This window comes from Pogona vitticeps, chromosome 2, assembly GCF_051106095.1.
Source record: "Pogona vitticeps strain Pit_001003342236 chromosome 2, PviZW2.1, whole genome shotgun sequence".
Classification (NCBI taxonomy): domain Eukaryota; kingdom Metazoa; phylum Chordata; class Lepidosauria; order Squamata; family Agamidae; genus Pogona; species Pogona vitticeps.
The window spans coordinates 261,612,677-261,629,978 of NC_135784.1; positions in this window are offsets into that span (position 1 = coordinate 261,612,677).

Here is a 17,302-nt window from a genome sequence, read left to right on the forward strand (position 1 = left end):
GGCCATCTCTACTGCATCCTAAAAGGAGGCTGGGAAAGTAGAATTTTGGATGATCACAATCTGCATGGGACCTGAGAGTAGAAGTCCAAAAAAAACCAAAACTTTTCTTGAGTTCTGATCCAAACCTCCCCTCCCCCGCAGCGAAAAACAAACAAACCCTTCTTGCATAGATCAGTTTATTTTCCAATAAAGTATTATGCTCAGTCTTTCAGAAGCAAGAGCAATCAGTTTCTGATATGTGTATGGCAATTCACCCTCATTAAAGAGGAAGGGGAAAAATCGATGTTCCTTAGCACTTGTTCAGGAATCGGCAGCTATTAACACACAATCACATTAACAAAGAACAGTCAGCCAGGTGACAGTATTGAAAATCCAAGTCAGGAACTATAGAATAAGCAAAATCCAAAATCAAACTATCCAGTTGTACATCCTATTGAATGGGAACAACAAAACCGACAATTAAGCCAGATGGGGATCAATTGTTTTCAACAGATCTTCAAAAAGTTGCCTTTCTGGTCTACAAGTCCTTAATCCCCCAAGCCAGCATGGCCCAAAAGAGTAACTTTTTGAAGTTCTCATTTTCACTAACATGTGAAAAAGTAAGTTATTAATATATGTGACACCAATTGAGTTAATAAATTTCGTGTCCTGACCAGACTGGTGTGTATCACAGGTTTGATGCAGAACCCTGAATCATTACTTTGCTTTATTCTACTGCTTTTTTCATTTTACAAGTCATAAACAACAAAAAGAAGCTCATTGTCAAAGAGTAGTTTGGTAGCCTAGGAAATAAATACATGGTACAACCACATTACATTTTAATCAGAGGTCTAATCAGTTTATTGGGCATTACTTAAATTATTAGAAAATTGGTACCATGTCTTAACAATCACTTCCATCAGCAAAACCTGCATGAATTGGTGCCATTTTCAGCTGTAGATCACTATATCCCTCATATTGCTCATCACCTTGAAAACTATGAATCAAAGTTCATCTGTTTGAACAAACATTCCTACATAACATATACGAAAGATCTAGCTGAGTACACAGCCGGTAACGGCAGGAGAAAGGAGACTGTATGAGACATAAGCTTATTGCAGGATATACATTTCACCCCTGTGATGTCAGACAGCAAACAGTAGCTAAGCAATCTACTGCCTAGCATTCATCTATAGACCAGATTTGGCCCATAAGATGAGCCTCCATTTACCATCCCCAAAGAGTAGAGGTTTTAACAACAAAAATAACAACCAAACCCACAGAACATCCCAAAAATGAGAAGAAGAAAAAAGGATGAGGCATCTAGGAGCCATCAGTGCCACAGGAGGTTGAAAGAAAGTTGAGTATACATTGATCAATGCTGTTAGAGCTAACAGAGAATTCAGAAGAATGAAAATAGATAGGAAGTTATTAACTATGACAGTGAAAGAATCTTGGGACCTTTTGCAAGTTGAGTCGGTGGAAGTGGAAAGAATAAAAGCCATGGGTACGTTGGAACTAATAAAAGAAATACAGATAAGATAGCTAGCAATCTGTGAGAGCAAAATTCCAAGAAGATTCAGCAGCAGTAGATGAAAAATGGAGTTTTTGGAGTTTTGACAGAATCTCATGTTTTCCATCCAGACATGCCTCCTGGCCAAGATCTCTGGGAGTTCAGAAAGCTTCCGTCAGATAGACTTTCCCCCACATATAAAATCTGTTTTGTCTGGGTGACATTTTAAAGAAAGCTTATGTGCATACATGTGTACATGTCTTGATCTGAGGAAACACCCTGTTGTTTGTTTAAGTTCTTTTCAATTCTTCACAGAAGCCCCTATGCAAATATACTTTAACAGGCAAAGACTTTTTAAAAATTACAAATGAGTTAATTTTGGAGACTTGTACTGCATGCCATGCATTCTTATTTCAGTTACAGGAATCATATTTAAACCTTGCTCTAATTGTGCTTATAATATCAAAGGCAGGCATGTTACAAGATATTCTTCATTCCGTCTTGCCTCAAACAAACAAAGGTTAGGTATTTCTCTCGATTTTGATTATCAATGTAAATATTTCACATTACAGATTCAGTGAGTTCAAAAGGCCATTTCAATTACTTTCACACATGAATCATTATATCTATGTTCCTCTGTAGTTGAAAGACAGGAAGCAAGGTCCTTGGGTTTTTAAAAAGCAACAACTTCATTTAAACTCCTGGGATCTTCAGTGGGCAAACAGTCTAATGGAAATAATTGTTGCTTCTTTGGTGGAAGTATCAGACCATGGTAGAAAAGCTTCCCTCTTTCTATACTCCATCTTTTTGGGTAAGTTCACCAGATAAGGTATGGGTGAGAGTTTTGTTTCAATTTATTTCTGGTATGAATTTTTTATATGTATTTGTTGGCATATGGCTGAGCAGACCTGGTCTATCAGAAAGGACCCATACAACACACTGAATGAAAGGAAGAAGTCCATAGCTTTATTGATTACAGCAGCAGCTTCCCTGGTCCAGCATTGTGAATGGGTCCAGTTCATTGGGAGATGTGAATTTCCCCCAATGCAAACCACCATCTCCCCAGACACCAGTTGGGGAACAAATGGCGGTTCCTTTGTGACCACACGGGCACACACCACTCTGTGGCTCCCTTCCACCCAGGTTCATAGATGGGTTCCTGGCCCCTGAACTAAGCCAGGGCATGGTTTTGCCTCTCTCTCTCTTTCACCCAGGATGCACAAGTAGCTGATTGCTGCCCCACAACCACCTGGATCCACCCCAATGCTCCAAACTGAGAACAAAGTTGTGACTACAAAATTAATTACAACAACAACAAAAAGAGCCAACTTGCAAATTGTTTCAGTTTCCAATCACATCACACAATATTATGAAAAAGAGGGCAGGAGGGAGGGAAAGACTGCTGAGACAATGAATGGGCTAAGCAGCTGTGCTTGTCCTGTTATATTCTGGGCTAGCTGATTGGAGTGAAGCCTCCTCCACTTAGGTCTACTGGCCTGCAGGCTGCCTGCCCCCCAATCACACCAGCCAGTGACCTTGTGCTGGTGCAGGTTTTAAGTCAATGGCCAGCCTCCCAGCTCCCCTGGTGCCTACCATGAGGGAGACCAAACACACAGGAGCTGCTTTACCGGGCCTCCAGACCATTCATAATCTGGGGTTCCCAAGTAAGTCTGGATCTCACTTTACTAAATTTGCAGCTGTAGCAAACAGCTCCGCCCACACCTGTCCGTCACAGCTGAACAGTGGAGAAGGAGCCTATGAGTGGACGGAAGGTGGAGCTAAGGGGGGAGGATGCTGGATATAAAGCCTGTTGTATGGCGACTGTGAGAGAGATTCTGGGAGTGAAAGACACAGTGAAACTTAAAAAGTAAACTGGTAGAGAGTTAGAGATCTGTAAGAACACTGAATGGAACAGAGAGTTAATAGAGTTTTAAAGTTAAAGTAGAATTGATTCAAATACAAGTGATTAGCAATGAATATTAATCAGATGTTAACTTCCCTGATATAATAAATATTTAAGTTTTGAAAGCACACCTGTCTCCTTGATTAAATGGTATTACGGCAGTAATAACTGGTGGCAGCAAAGAAAGAAGAAGGGCAAGAACCTCGTGAAGGCCAGGGGGAAAAGGGGCTTCAGAGGAAATTGCCACAGCAGCATTCTACATGTCCAGGATTGAAATACTGTGAGTGTGATGTGGAACAAATTGAAATTGTCAAATCCATCCATTCTGTTTGGAAAGCCTAGTTCTTTGAATTCTTTGAGTGCTTAAAAATGTACTCAGTTATTTTGGTAATTTTTTTTTTCTAATAAACTTTTCATCTGCCATGGCTGTATGGCAGCTAAATACAATGTGCCTATCTTCCCGTGGAAAGAGTTATCCCTATAGAACATGGGTAAGAATTTCCTTTCATTTTAATTTCAATGTGAATTTAGGAAAATTCACTTATTTCTTTTTATGGAATTGAAAAGAAACAAAGATTTCGAAAGAAGAAATGGAGCAAATGAAGGTTCTTCTGTCCCTATAACAGGCTAAGAGCAAATGGCTCACCTTTCATCTATACAATACACAAACCCCAAAGGCAAAGGAAATATACTCAATATATTCGCGAAGGCTTTCACGGCTGGGATCTAATGGTTGTTCTAGGTTTTTTGGGATCTTTGGCCGTGTTCTGAAGGTTGTTCTTCCTGACGTTTCACCAGTCTCTGTGGCCGGCATCTTCAGAGGACAGCAACCTGTACTCTGAGCAGGTTGCTGTCCTCTGAAGATGCCAGCCACAGAGACTGGCGAAACGTCAGGAAGAACAACCTTCAGAACACGGCCAAAGAGCCCGAAAAACCCAGAACAACCACAAAATATACTCAGTTCATCCCCTCAACTCTTTGAGTGCTGTGGGGGTGAATCTGACAAGTCTCAAAAGGGGAGTACTGTTCCTGCACCTGCATGTTTACAGCTGTGAAACAGGCATGTCTAAATAATCTCCCTTTGCCTTAACAGATGCCTTAGATTGGTCATCAAGCTATTAATTTGGATTTTTGAAGAGTAAGAGAGAATGCAAGGCTGAAAAATTTGTGCCCTGAAAACCCCTCTCCACTTGTCTGTCTCCGAGATGAACTGGCCTTTTCATCTCTCTCCTTTCCAATCCTCTCCCTAGAAAGGCTGACGCTTTAGAGAAACTTGGCTTCTCCCTTGCCCTGCCCCCTTTAACACCATCTTATCTGTTCTTCTGCTGGCAGGTCTTAGATGGTAGACCAGTTCTGCTGGCAGATCACTCTGGCAGAAGGTTTAATGAAATGCCAGCAGTGGGTTCTGCCAAGAAAAGGGGCTTGTATCTGATATTAGCTCTCCACAGTCAATACAGTGTTTGACATAGGACTGCACTGAAAGTTTGCATGCAGATGTACTTGGTAATACCTCAGAACAAATCATGCACTTACAGTGGAATGACTACCTTAAATAGTCATTTTATTGGTGCTTACTGAGATGTAATTAAAGCTGAACCAAAGACTGAAAAAGCCATTACATTCTTACCATTGCTGAATTAAAGAATTTACAAATGGGTTTGGAAATGTTGACATTCTCTGCAAACAAAAGAAGCTTTATCAGTTTCAGATTGAATGATGTATTTGGCAGAAGAGAGTATGCACAAAAGAATGAATTCCTGAAAGCAACCTGGTATATAAGACCCCAAATATGGGAGAAGAAATAAAGTGGGCCCGAAACAAAAGGAAATGCTGAATAAAGATGCCAGGGTTTTAGTTTGGTTTCATGATAATGATGCAGATCTGTGGAAATGTGTATCTCTGGACTGGAGCTGTGATACGGACAAAGATGTTAAAGATAATTAACAGGGAGCACATTAGACAGAGAACATTGTTAATGGGGAACAGCATCTGGGAAAGACAAATTGCACTCTATTTAAAAGGCGAAAGGGAATGGGTTATTGTAGCTGGTGGCCTGGTCCTTTGGATTGCAGCATCTAACAATGCAAGACTCGGACAACCTAAATAAATAAACAAATCACTCACCATGCAATGTTTCACACTTTTTTCCCTCATTGCCCATGCTTTGAGACAACCCTGCTCTGTGGAGGCAAAGGTTCTTCTGCTACACTTCTTTTTTCTTTCTTTTCTTCTTTTTTAATACTGTCACAGTTGATCAGAGATAATAAAAAAGTATTTACTGCATTATATGCTCTCTATTAAGATAGAACTTTTCTATTTGAAAAGAATTGAGCATCGCTGAGTCCAGCTGCAATTCAAGAGTCTACTTTCAAAAAAACATTTTTGCTCTCTAGTAGGGAATGTGTGTTCCTTGTTGCCCGCTTTTTATGTAACACTTGCACACAAGCTCTGCATTTTGCTCTGACGATTGATTTTTTTTAACCAAAACCATTTTATATCCTCTGATAAAGCTGAAGAACTTCTACACGCACACGCACACATGCATGCGGTGCACATGCACCCCCCCTCCTGCCCCAAAGCAAAGCTAATAAATGTGAAATCCTCTCCGTACACTGAAGATATCAAGGTAAGGCGGATACGTTTGAAAAATTGCTCTAATACATCAGAAAATATAAAAATCAATAAGCTATAACAGCTAAAAAGCTTCTTCAATTTTGTCCCTTTATTGTTGAGTGTAGGTGGCTCAGGCCTTGCCAAATGGCCCAAGGTTGCAAAAAGCTATTATACTTCTAGATGTGCATTGTGGTCAGGAAAATAAGTAGGGCTGTGAATGCACACTTGAAAAACAAAGAGTGAACCAGATTTTTGCTCATTTCATTGAAAGCACGGGAGGCTTCTCAAAAGAATGACACAGTTCAAATGAAATTAGAAGAGCATGTCCTTGGTTTTTCCTTGTTTCTGCCATCATTTGTATTTCCCAGCCCATAAACAAGAAAGCAAAAAAGGGCACACCTGTATGAGTCCCTCTGCATTTCTTTACTCTTGTCCCCATAATAGCCAAATTCTGCAGTAATTTGCAGTTTGTTTAATGTGTATTAAACTGGATGTCAAGGTTAGATTAGACCACGTTTGATGTATTTGGTTTACACCTGGCTTTCCTCATAAGAAGTCAGAGCAGCTAACAGTCCACATAAAAATACACCATTAAAACCACAAATCACATATATATGAGAAGGGCAAGGTGCAAATGACTAAAACTGAGGTGTGCTAATGAGTGTTTCTGGACTACAGCTCCCAATATTCATGAGGCTGCTGTTCTTGAAGTTATAGTCTAAAACTACAAATATGTACACCTTGGCTCTAAAAAATTAGATTGCAAATGTGTGATAAAATGCCATGTACAGCTGTATCTCTCGAAGAGCTGCAACATCTATGACTCCATTAAAGGTTGCTGCATTAAAGGTTGCTGTGAGCTTGTGAGGAAGAGACTGTAGATTGGGTGAGTAAATGTGAATGTTTTGCATTGCTGGAAGAGACCAAAAAAAGGCAAGGCAGTGTCTACTGAATGGAGCCTGATTATTTGCTCCAACTTTTAAGGATTTTTTGTTTTGTTTTGTTTCCATGCTTTGGGGCTTTTTGTGGGACTGCAGCTATGTGATTTGCTCCTCCTCATGATGTTGGTTGGGGGAATGGCTGTTACTGAAAGGAAGTGAGTTACTACTGAGTTGCTGAGGAACAGAGCTAGCAATTTCTGGATGAAAAACTGCCCCCCCCCCCCGAGTTTTGCAAGGTTAGGCACAAAACCTGTAAACATGGTGATTAAACAGGAATGTTTTGCTTGGCTAAGGGCAGGAGTGCTGTGTCCCTGACCAAATAAGACAAAGAGGCATGGGCAGTGAAAGAGTTGCAGTGCTGACCTCTGTGCCATTTTTATTTCATTTTATTTTACTTCTGCAACGACAAAAGCTGCTTTGCATGCAAACGGATTTCAAGCAGGCACGTAGTTGCTCTGCTAGAAGAGAAGTTACAGCAGTGTGAGCCTTGCTGTGCTTCAGTTCATCACACAAGGTGAAGTGCTTCACCATTGAGCAAGTTGAACAGAGCAAAGTCTCCTTGAAGAACAATGGTGGGATGTCTCTAGGGTGGAAGAAGAAAGCCAAATGCAGGAGGCAAGCCCTTGGAAGAAGGCAAAGCAGAGAATCAGGGCAATCAAGAAGTGTGAAATGTCTTTAGAGGTACATCATCGTAGAATACTGTACCTTCTTTTTGAACAGTGGTTCTGGCCAACTGGTACAGAGTAGAAGGCACAGGGTTCTAGGAACGTAGAACAGGAACAATAATTGCAAGCTTCAGTGAGCACAGAGATAGCACTGGAAGATCCTGTGTATGGATAGCCCTCTCCGAAGAGGACATGTGTGATGCAGAATCGACTGTCTGCTGAGGAGGATAGCAGTAGAAACTTATGAAGCCTGGCAGGATGTCTCAGGACGTAGTCTTACCCGTCTGGTGCGAAAATCCAGGAAATGATAGACATTACCCAAACTCATCAAATGGCCCACTGGCTATTTCCATTTGATCCATGCGGGAAGAAATGATTTTGTCAGACCACAGTGTTCAAAAAATTGCTAATAACTATGAGGTTCTGGTTAGGAAAATGAAGGACCTTGGGGCACAGTTGTTTGTTTCATCACTCTTCCCTGCTCAAGGAAAAGTACAGTAGTAGGGGCCTTAGTAGACAATGAATGAAACATAAGTCACAATATTATGTGGTAGAATAAAAATCTTACACAATTATAGATTGCATCAACCTATGAATAGTTTCCACATAAGGGGACAGAATAGCATCAATCTACTGTGCTTTGATCAGGCATCATAGTCCAGTTCTGGGGATCCCAGCTGAAGGAGGATTTTGACAAGTAAAAATGTGTTCAGAGGAATGTGTTCATAATAGTAAAGGGGGGCTGGATGACTAATGTGGAATGGTTGAGGGAGGGAGGTATATTTAGTACAGAGAAAGGAAGATTGAGAGGTAACATGACAGTCATCTTCCAATATTTGAAAGACTGTCATGTGGAAGGTGGACCAAGATTGTTTATGCAGTTCCACAGGGTGGACTCAGGCTGATGGGTTCAAATTACAGGAACAGAGATTTTGACTAAATATTAGGAAAATGTTGACAGGAAGTGTGGTTCAACAGAGGAATGGATTACCTGGGAAGGTAGTATTTTAAACAGAAGTTGGATACTAGGTATGCTTTGGCTGTGGATTACCTGTTATGGCAGAAATTTTAACTCAATGGCCTCTCCCTACTGGCTCAGCAGTTCTCTTATTCTGTCAATGCAAAACACTGCGTTTTCATTGAAAGTGCAAGCAAATAAAGATATATATTTTAATTGTGTTGAAAGACAAGAGTGTAACAAACAGTATAAGCAGCTTCTCCAGATGGTTTTTAGATCTCAGGAAAATCATTACAAGAAAAGATGGTCCTCTAAGTTCCTGGATTCTAAGCAGTTTGGAACTTCATACACTAATACTAGCAGGATAAATTCATGAAATTTTGTATCATACACAAATCCTGTGCACCTTCATTGCCTATGCACTCAGAGGTGCACCTGCTTTGTCAATGGTGGACCAGCTGAGGTCTTAGAAGTCTGCATGGTATTTCTAAAACTGGCAAAATTATTTTGGAAGCCAAAACTTAGTTTTTGAAAAAACAGGATTATGATGGGATGAATATAGCCAATGATTGCCTCATTTGTTCAAAAGCAAGACTCATTTGTCACTTTTGCTTAGAAGGAAAATGAGCTGATAGAATTAGAGCATCTTCTTACAAATACTCAGCTTCAGACAGGTGGTAATTTACCAGCAGAAAGGTTCAATTGGTGGCAGCTGTTCCCAAATTCACAAAAAGGCTCCAGCACCTGAAGAAACATTTCAAATGGAACAGGAAAACCAGAAGAGGAATGATTGGTACATCTTCCAGAAAGGACAGACAACCAGTGACTCAAATGAAACAAGATGCCCTTCTCTAGTTACATAGGCCATAAATTATGATCTGTTCAGTTAAGAAAGCTGAAGATGGGTGGTTATGATGATGTCAGTTTCCCATGAACTATAACTGATGTGATCTTCAGTAAGCACTTACATTATATTTCTTGGTCAGATGGTTGTTTCTATTAGTGCTAGTTATGTGCCATCAAGTCTGAACTGACTTGTAGTGATCCTAATAAGGTTTTCAAGGTAGCTGAGATATTTAAGGAATTCTTTTACCTGTTCCATTTCCCCAAGTCAGTTTCCATGGCCATGCAGGGATTCAAATGCTGGTCGTTAGAGTTTTAGTCTGTCACTCTATCCATTACACCACACTTAGTACTCTTCCTATTAGTTATCACCCAGTAATTGTAGTAATTCTCCCTTGAATTGCATGGACCTGAGCAACATAGTTTTGGTAATACTTGTTTTTTTAAAATAAATAAATAGATAGATAGATAGATAGATAGATAGATAGATAGATAGATAGATAGATAGATAGATAGATAGATAGATAGATAGATAGATAGATAGATAGATAGATAGATAGATAGATAGATAGATGTTCCAAATGTGTCTGTCTCTCTATGTTTGCGGCTTTTGATTTTGTATTCATCCTATTTTAGGTATATTTTAAAAAGCCAAGGCATGCACAGGTTTGAAGATACTAATCCACAAACAGAGGAACTGACAAATTAATGCCTTTTATCATTTTCTTCACCTGCCAGATAAAATCAGCTCAGAAGTGACCACTGATATGTGGCTTGCCTCTGTCCATTGTAAGTTAAATTGCTCTGAGCCATACATACAAAGTATTCTCTTTAGTTCTGAACTTCAGTGTCAGTTTGAGGTCAGGCTAAGACAAGGGGCCAAGTAATGTGCACAAATGGGATTAGGCTATTCTGCTGAAGAAGAAGAAAATGACTAAGCAATGAAATATTGACCCAGTCTTTTTCTCCAATCTTCATGCAGCTTACTGTGTATGTGTGGGGAAACATCATCATGACAAGATTTATAAAAGTAGATCATAGCTTGCAGCCAAGCAATGGTTCATTCCCGGAACTGGATTTAGAAGAATATGATTTCTGTCAGCAAATGAGTATAGAAAATGAAAATAAAGCTATATAATATATTCATTTCCTGCAAGGCATCCCAGTAAAGAACCACAGTCTCAAATTATTGTCATATTGAGCTATGTTAAAAGAAGGAAGGCTTAATATATATGATGAAATATCTATACCTTTTATCATTGGAAAATCTAAAATAAATATGCCAGCTTTCCTGCCTTTTTAAAAACTAGTCTCTCCTTACCATGAGCAGAAACTGGCCTCTGTCCATTTTAAAAGCCTGTAAAGGTCAGATATATTGGATTGTGGCTTTTACTGCTCAGGTGATTTACAAAGGTGTATTTTCTTCTTTTCAGATTTTCTTTCCCAAAGATTTGTTATCTTAAAAGCATGGAATAATGACCTCCTGGATGAGTAAGGGAGTCTCTGGGCAAAGAATGGCATGTTGTTGCAAATCCCTGGAAACCTGGCATTTGCTTTCAGCAGAGAGCATGCTGCCTGACATACCGCACCAAACACTGAAACTTCCCATAGAAGTGTGTGGATGATCTACGCCCATTAAAAAGGACATGACGGCAAGTGGCTCATAACATACAAAGCTGGGATCAAGCTGGCAGGTGGCATAATCCGAGCTTAGCTGGCTCCGTGTCTCTCTCCCTGCAGGGGACATGAGGTTGAGTGGAGCAAAGAGCTTTTCTCTCTGGCAGTTTGCCCAGCTTTCCCCGAAGGCTAGTGCAGCTTGCCTCTCATCTGCTCAATGAAGTGATCTGCTTCTTTCCTGTCTGGTCAACCTGGTGATAGCTGGTGTGGCAGGGCTATCGAAAGGACATGGGAATAGAAATGTCCAACCCAGTCTGTCTAAGGAATACGTAATTGTTTCTATCTGAGCATAGTCACTGGAATTGTTCCTAACTCCCTGTATTTGCCATGTTTTTGATCAGGCCTGGTGTTTTAGATGACACCAATTAATTCTGCTGGGGGATGTGTGTCAAATTTTTGTAATTATTATTGACACTTACTTGACAATTCCTATAACCCACATTGATGATGCAACAAATACAGAGTGTGACTAACTGGAAGAAAGGAGAGCAGGGAAGCTGAAAAAAGAAATGAGAAGTCTAGCACAATAATTGGTCTAATACTCACTTTATCACTACAGGGTAAATGGCAAAATAGAAGCAAAATTCACAGTCAGATTTGAGGGGGTTCTTTCTCACCAAAATGAAAAGAAGCCTAAATTACAGATGTGTAACAGAGTCTCAACTTGTACCATCTCTGAGTTAATAATTATTTATGTGCCATCAAGTAAGTTCCAACTTAGGGCAATCCTCCTGTGATTTCACCTGATTAGATAAGAAGTACAGTGGTGCCCTGCATGACGACGATAATCCGTCCCATCGAAATCACTATTTAGCGAAATCGTTGTCATGCAAAAACCCTTTCCCCTTTGGAATGCATTGAAACCCGGTTAAATGCATTCCAATGGGGAAAATATCTCATTGTCCAGTGACGATTGCTCATAGGGAAGCCATTTTGCGAGCCCCGATCAGCTGTTAAAATGGCTGCCCTGTGAAGCATGGGTCCGGAAAACACAGAGCAGCCATTTTGCGAAGCCGACGATCACCGGAAAAATTGTTGTCTTCCAAACAAATGGTTTGCGAAGCACAGGCCTAATCGACATCCAGCAAAAATCCCCCATAGGAAGGACTGTTTTGTGAATCGCTATAGCGATCACAAAAAGTCATTATTATGCGGATTTGTCGTTTAGCAGGGTCGTCGTTTTGCGAGGTACCACTGTATTGGATGTGGCTTGCTGGTCTCTCCTGGTAGCATTCTGAGACCACATAGTTTGTCCAAAGCTGCATGGGTAGTAGGGCATAAATGTCTGTATACTCCAGCTGATCTCAGCTGGGCCTCTCCTGGGAGGCCCAGTAGGGATTTGAAGTCCTTGACCCTGAATTCACTACTAGGTGTTCCATCCCACTGAACAGTGCCAGCTGTTCATGTTTAGAGTTCCTATAAAACTGCAGGTTTAGTTTTGTTCCTGTAATATTAATTATTGTATCTTTGCTGTTATTATTTGAAGGGTTTTATCTATTGATTTTACAGTCTGCTCTAACTAATTGTCTTTCTACTCTGTTTGTGTGCGAATTTACTGGGAGGACCCTTTAATTTCCCTAAAAAAGGAGAAATTGTACAATTTCTTAGAAGCAGAGGTAGCAACAATGTTCTTTCCTTCCTGTGTTACCACCCTGGCCACTATTTTGCATCCATTATCCCGGAACTAGTAACCTTCAGGGTCATTCCAAACATCATGGAAAATATGAGGACAAAATCCTATAAAGTGGCTTTCTTTCCAGGAACAAAGTGATGAAAAGGCTCTAAGAAATTTTCTTTCAAATAAAAAGTCTTTTAAAGAATTTCTGTTAGACTTCAAATGGCACCCAAGACTGCTCATATTTCCACAAACAAACTGAACGTTTAAAAATCACATATTTCTTAACTTACTTTTATCCTAACTTCCGGAAAAAAGATCCACTAAATCTTGACAAGAATTGGCATTAAAATTTATACTACTTGCATTTGTTCTGTGTTCAAACAGCCTACAGTATTTTCTCCAAGACTATGATTGATTAAACTAGGAAGAATTAGCGAAGTGCTCAGATACTTCACATGCTGCTATCTGCAACAAGTAGCTTACAGAACAATTCATTTAATGTAGTTTTATTCTAGGCACTTTCTGAAATAAGTACAACATCTTTTGATCCCTTGTCCAAAAAAGAAAAAGAAAAAAAGGCTATTTGCTAGGCTCATACATTTTTCAACCTTTCTTTTCTGCTAAATCAAACAGCGGATAAAATTGGATGCCTCATTCATCCATTTCTCATAAGAAGTAGTTCCAGGTGTGTTTCACTCTTAGAAATACTAAGAATACAAACAAAAGATGTTCTAAAGATACTTTATTAGCATTCCATTTTCCCTCTTAGTACTGCAGATCATCTAGAATTTGAAGTGCAAACTATTTGCCCCATGAACAAATAGTAAATGCTTCCCATTCATCCCTGTAAACACATAGCTCAGAAAGAAAGGAGGACAATCTTGGTCCTCCAGTGTTTGCTGGAGATGGATTGCCTTCCTCTGTCACTTAGACAGGAAAAAGGCACACAAGACCTGAGGTGCTGTTTTTCAAACGTGGGTAGCCAAGGGACTGAATTGAGTGAAAATTCAACATCATCTCAGCTAGGGATGGTCCAACCTTTCAGTTTTGGTTTCTTCAGCATTAGATTTACATCTGTCTGTCTATTCAAGCTCTTTACATTTTAAATGTACGACTGTGAATGTTGGTAAATAAACTAAAATGAACAGAACCCCAAGTTTGTACTCTTATTCCCTGGCCAGCCTCTCCAGACTGAGGAAGACAACTTTATATCTGCCCGCCATATTCTTTGTGAAGAGGAGGAGCCTTTCTGATGAGGCAGCAAACTAATTAAAAAAACACAAAAACAGAGGTAGCAACCTAATAAATGGTTAACATCGCAAAATGCATGGGTATTGAAAATTAGACCTTTAAGAGTTAAGCATTCAAGCCCTGGGTTTGAATACATGAATTTGTCCATTTCAGTTTCTTAGACATTCCTCTTTCCTTTCTTTTTAGTAGTAAACTTTGGAATTTTTTTGTTAAAAACAGACTGACATGAAATTTCCCCCCTCTCTATTCTCTGTTTCTTTCTTTTCTACCATTGTTTGTGCAAGCAGCCTAGAGAGTCTTGCCTAAGCAGAATAATTTGTAGGTCTATACACCAAGGCCTGATTCAACCTATAAGAAACCAACAAAATTTTGTACCCAATACTACAATGTTGGGTATAGAAAAGGGGAGATAACTCATTTACTTTAGCCTGGCTATCTTTTAGGACAATGCTGTGCTTCTCGGCTGCCTGGCTTGCACTCTGCATATGCTCTGGAACTCTGCTGAAGTTCTGCCAGAATATATTTGCTTAGGATAGCTAGCTTTCCTGTCTTCTTGTGGGGTTGTGCTGGACTTGTTCCTGTCTTCAAAGAGTTTTTGAATGTTTATTTGCTCTACAGCTTTTAGACTATTTCTGCAACTTTTGAAACCATTTGGAAAATATGTTCTTTTTGAATTTTTTTAATCACCTATTGTAAAATATAACATTTTACAGCTCTTTGGTTATTTTGGAATAAGAGGGTTGTTGGTATTCAAAACCAGGTCTTGCCTCTACTGGGAACCTTTGTATTTTGTGGTTAATTTTGGTATCCAAACTTGCAGGGTTGGTGGGAAAGCCAAAATGTTTAACCTTTTGGATTTTTGATAACTCCCTGGAGCACTGTTTATTCTGAGTGACTTGAGGTGTTGGGAGGGTACCAGGCAAGGAGATTTCCTGTAGTCATCAGCATGTTTTACGATCCTGGAGCATGTCTACAGAAAAGTCTAAGCTGTGTGGCTCAGTGGTTAGTGTGGGCTACTCTGATCCAGCATAATCTAGACATTATATGATTAATAGAAAAAAACAACAACTTCCGAAACAGATTTCATTGCTTTAGTTTAGCTCTTTAGAGCAAAGGTTGGATGTAATTTAAGAAGCTCCCTACCACTGCCACAAAGGGTTTGGGTTTATTTGTGCCTGTATGTTTTACCATTATCTACTGTCAGTAACCAGAGGCTGTTTAAAGCATTAATCCAGTTTCCTGTTGTGTTTTTCATTTGTTGTTTAGTCGTTAAGTTGTGTCCAACTCTTCCTGACCCCATGGATCAGAGCATGTCAGGCCCTCCTGTCTTCCACTGCCTCCCAGAGTTTGGTCAAATTCATGTTGATAGCTTCAAAGACACTGTCTGACCATCTCGTCCTCTGTTGACTCCTTCTCCTCTTGCCCTCACACTTTCCCAACATCAGGGTCTTTTCCAGGGAGTCTTCTCTTCTCATAAGATGACCTAAATATTGGAGCCTCAGCTTCAGGATCTGTTCTTCAAGTGAGCACTCAGGGTTGATTTCATTCAGAATGGATAGGTTTCTTCTCTTTTCAGTCCAGGGGACACTCAAGAGCTTCCTCCAGCACCACAATTCAAAAGTATCAATTCTTCGGCAGTCAGCCTTCTTTATGGTCCAGTTCTCACTTCCATACATCGCTACTGGAAAAACCATAGCTTTGACTATGCAGACCTTTGTCGGTAAGGTGACGTCTCTGCTTTTTAAGATGCTGTCTAGGTTTGTCATCGCTTTCCTCCCAAGAAGCAGGCGTCTTTTAATTGTGTGGCCGCTGTCACCATCTGCAGTGATCATGGAGCCCAAGAAAGTAAAATCTGTCACTGCCTCCATATCCTCCCTTTCTATTTGCCAGGAGGTGATGGGACCAGTGGCCATGATCTTAGTTTTTTTGATGTTGAGCTTCAGACCAATTTTTTGCACTCTCCCCTTTCATCCTCATTAAGAGGTTCTTTAATTCCTCATCACTTTCTGACATCAGAGTGGTATCATCTGCTTATCTGAGATTGTTAATACTTCTCCTGGCAATCTTAATTCCGACTTGGGATTCATCCAGTCCAACCTTTCGCATGATGTATTCTGCATATAAGTTAAATAAGCAGTGAGATAATATATAGCCTTGTCGTACTTCTTTCCCAATTTTGAACCAATCATTTGTTCCATATCCAGTTCTAACTGTTGCTTCCTGTCCCACATATAGATTTCTGAGGAGGTAGATAAGTTGGTCAGGCACTCCCATTTGTTTAAGGACTTGCCATAGTTTGCTGTGGTCCAAACAGTCAAAGGCTTTTACGTAGTCTATGAAGCAGAAGTAGATGTTTTTCTGGAACTCTCTGGCTTTCTCCATAATCCAGTCCATGTTAGCAATTTGTTCTCTAGTTCCTCTGCCCCTTCAGAATCCAGCTTGTACTTCTGGGAATTCGCAGTCCACATACTGCTGAAGCCTTTCTTGTAGGATTTTGAGCATAACCTTGCTAGCGTGTGAAATGAGTGCAATTGTACAGTAGTTGGAGCATTCTTTGGCACTGCCCTTCTTTGGGATTGGGATGTAGACTGATCTTTTCCAATCCTCTGGCCACTGCTGAGTTTTCCAAACTTGCTGGCATATTGAGTGTAGCACCTTAACAGTGTCATCTTTTAAGATTTTACATAGTTCAACTGGAATGCCATCACCTCCACTGGCCTTGTTGTTAATCATGCTTTCTAAGGTCCACTTGATTTCGCTCTCCAGGATTTCTAGCTTAAGGTCAGCAACCACACTATCTGGGCTGTCTGAGACATCCAGATCTTTCTGGTATAATTCCTCTGTGTATTCTTGCCATCTCTTCTTGATGCCTTCTGCTTCTGTGTGGTCCCTATCATTTTTGTTCTTTATCATGTCCATCTTTTCACAAAATGTTCCTTTAATATCTCCAGTTTTCTTGAACAGATCTCTGGTTTTTCCCTTTCTACTATTTTCCTCTATATCTTTGCACTGTTCATTTAAGAAGGCCCTCTTGTCTCTCCTTGCTATTCTTTGGAAGTGTATTTTCTGTAACTTTCCCTATCTCCCTTGCCTTTTGTTTCCCTTCTCTTCTCTGATATTTGTAAGGCCTAGCTGGACACCCACTTTGCTTCCTTGCATTTCCTTTTCTTTGGGATGGTTTTTGTTGCTCCCTCCTGTACAATGTTACGAGCCTGCATCCATAGTTCCTCTGTCCACCAAATCTAGTCCTTAAACCTGTTCTTCACTTCCACTGTGAAAGGGATTTGTTTTAAATTATACCAGACTAGCCCAGTGGTTTTTCCTACTCTCTTCAGGGACGT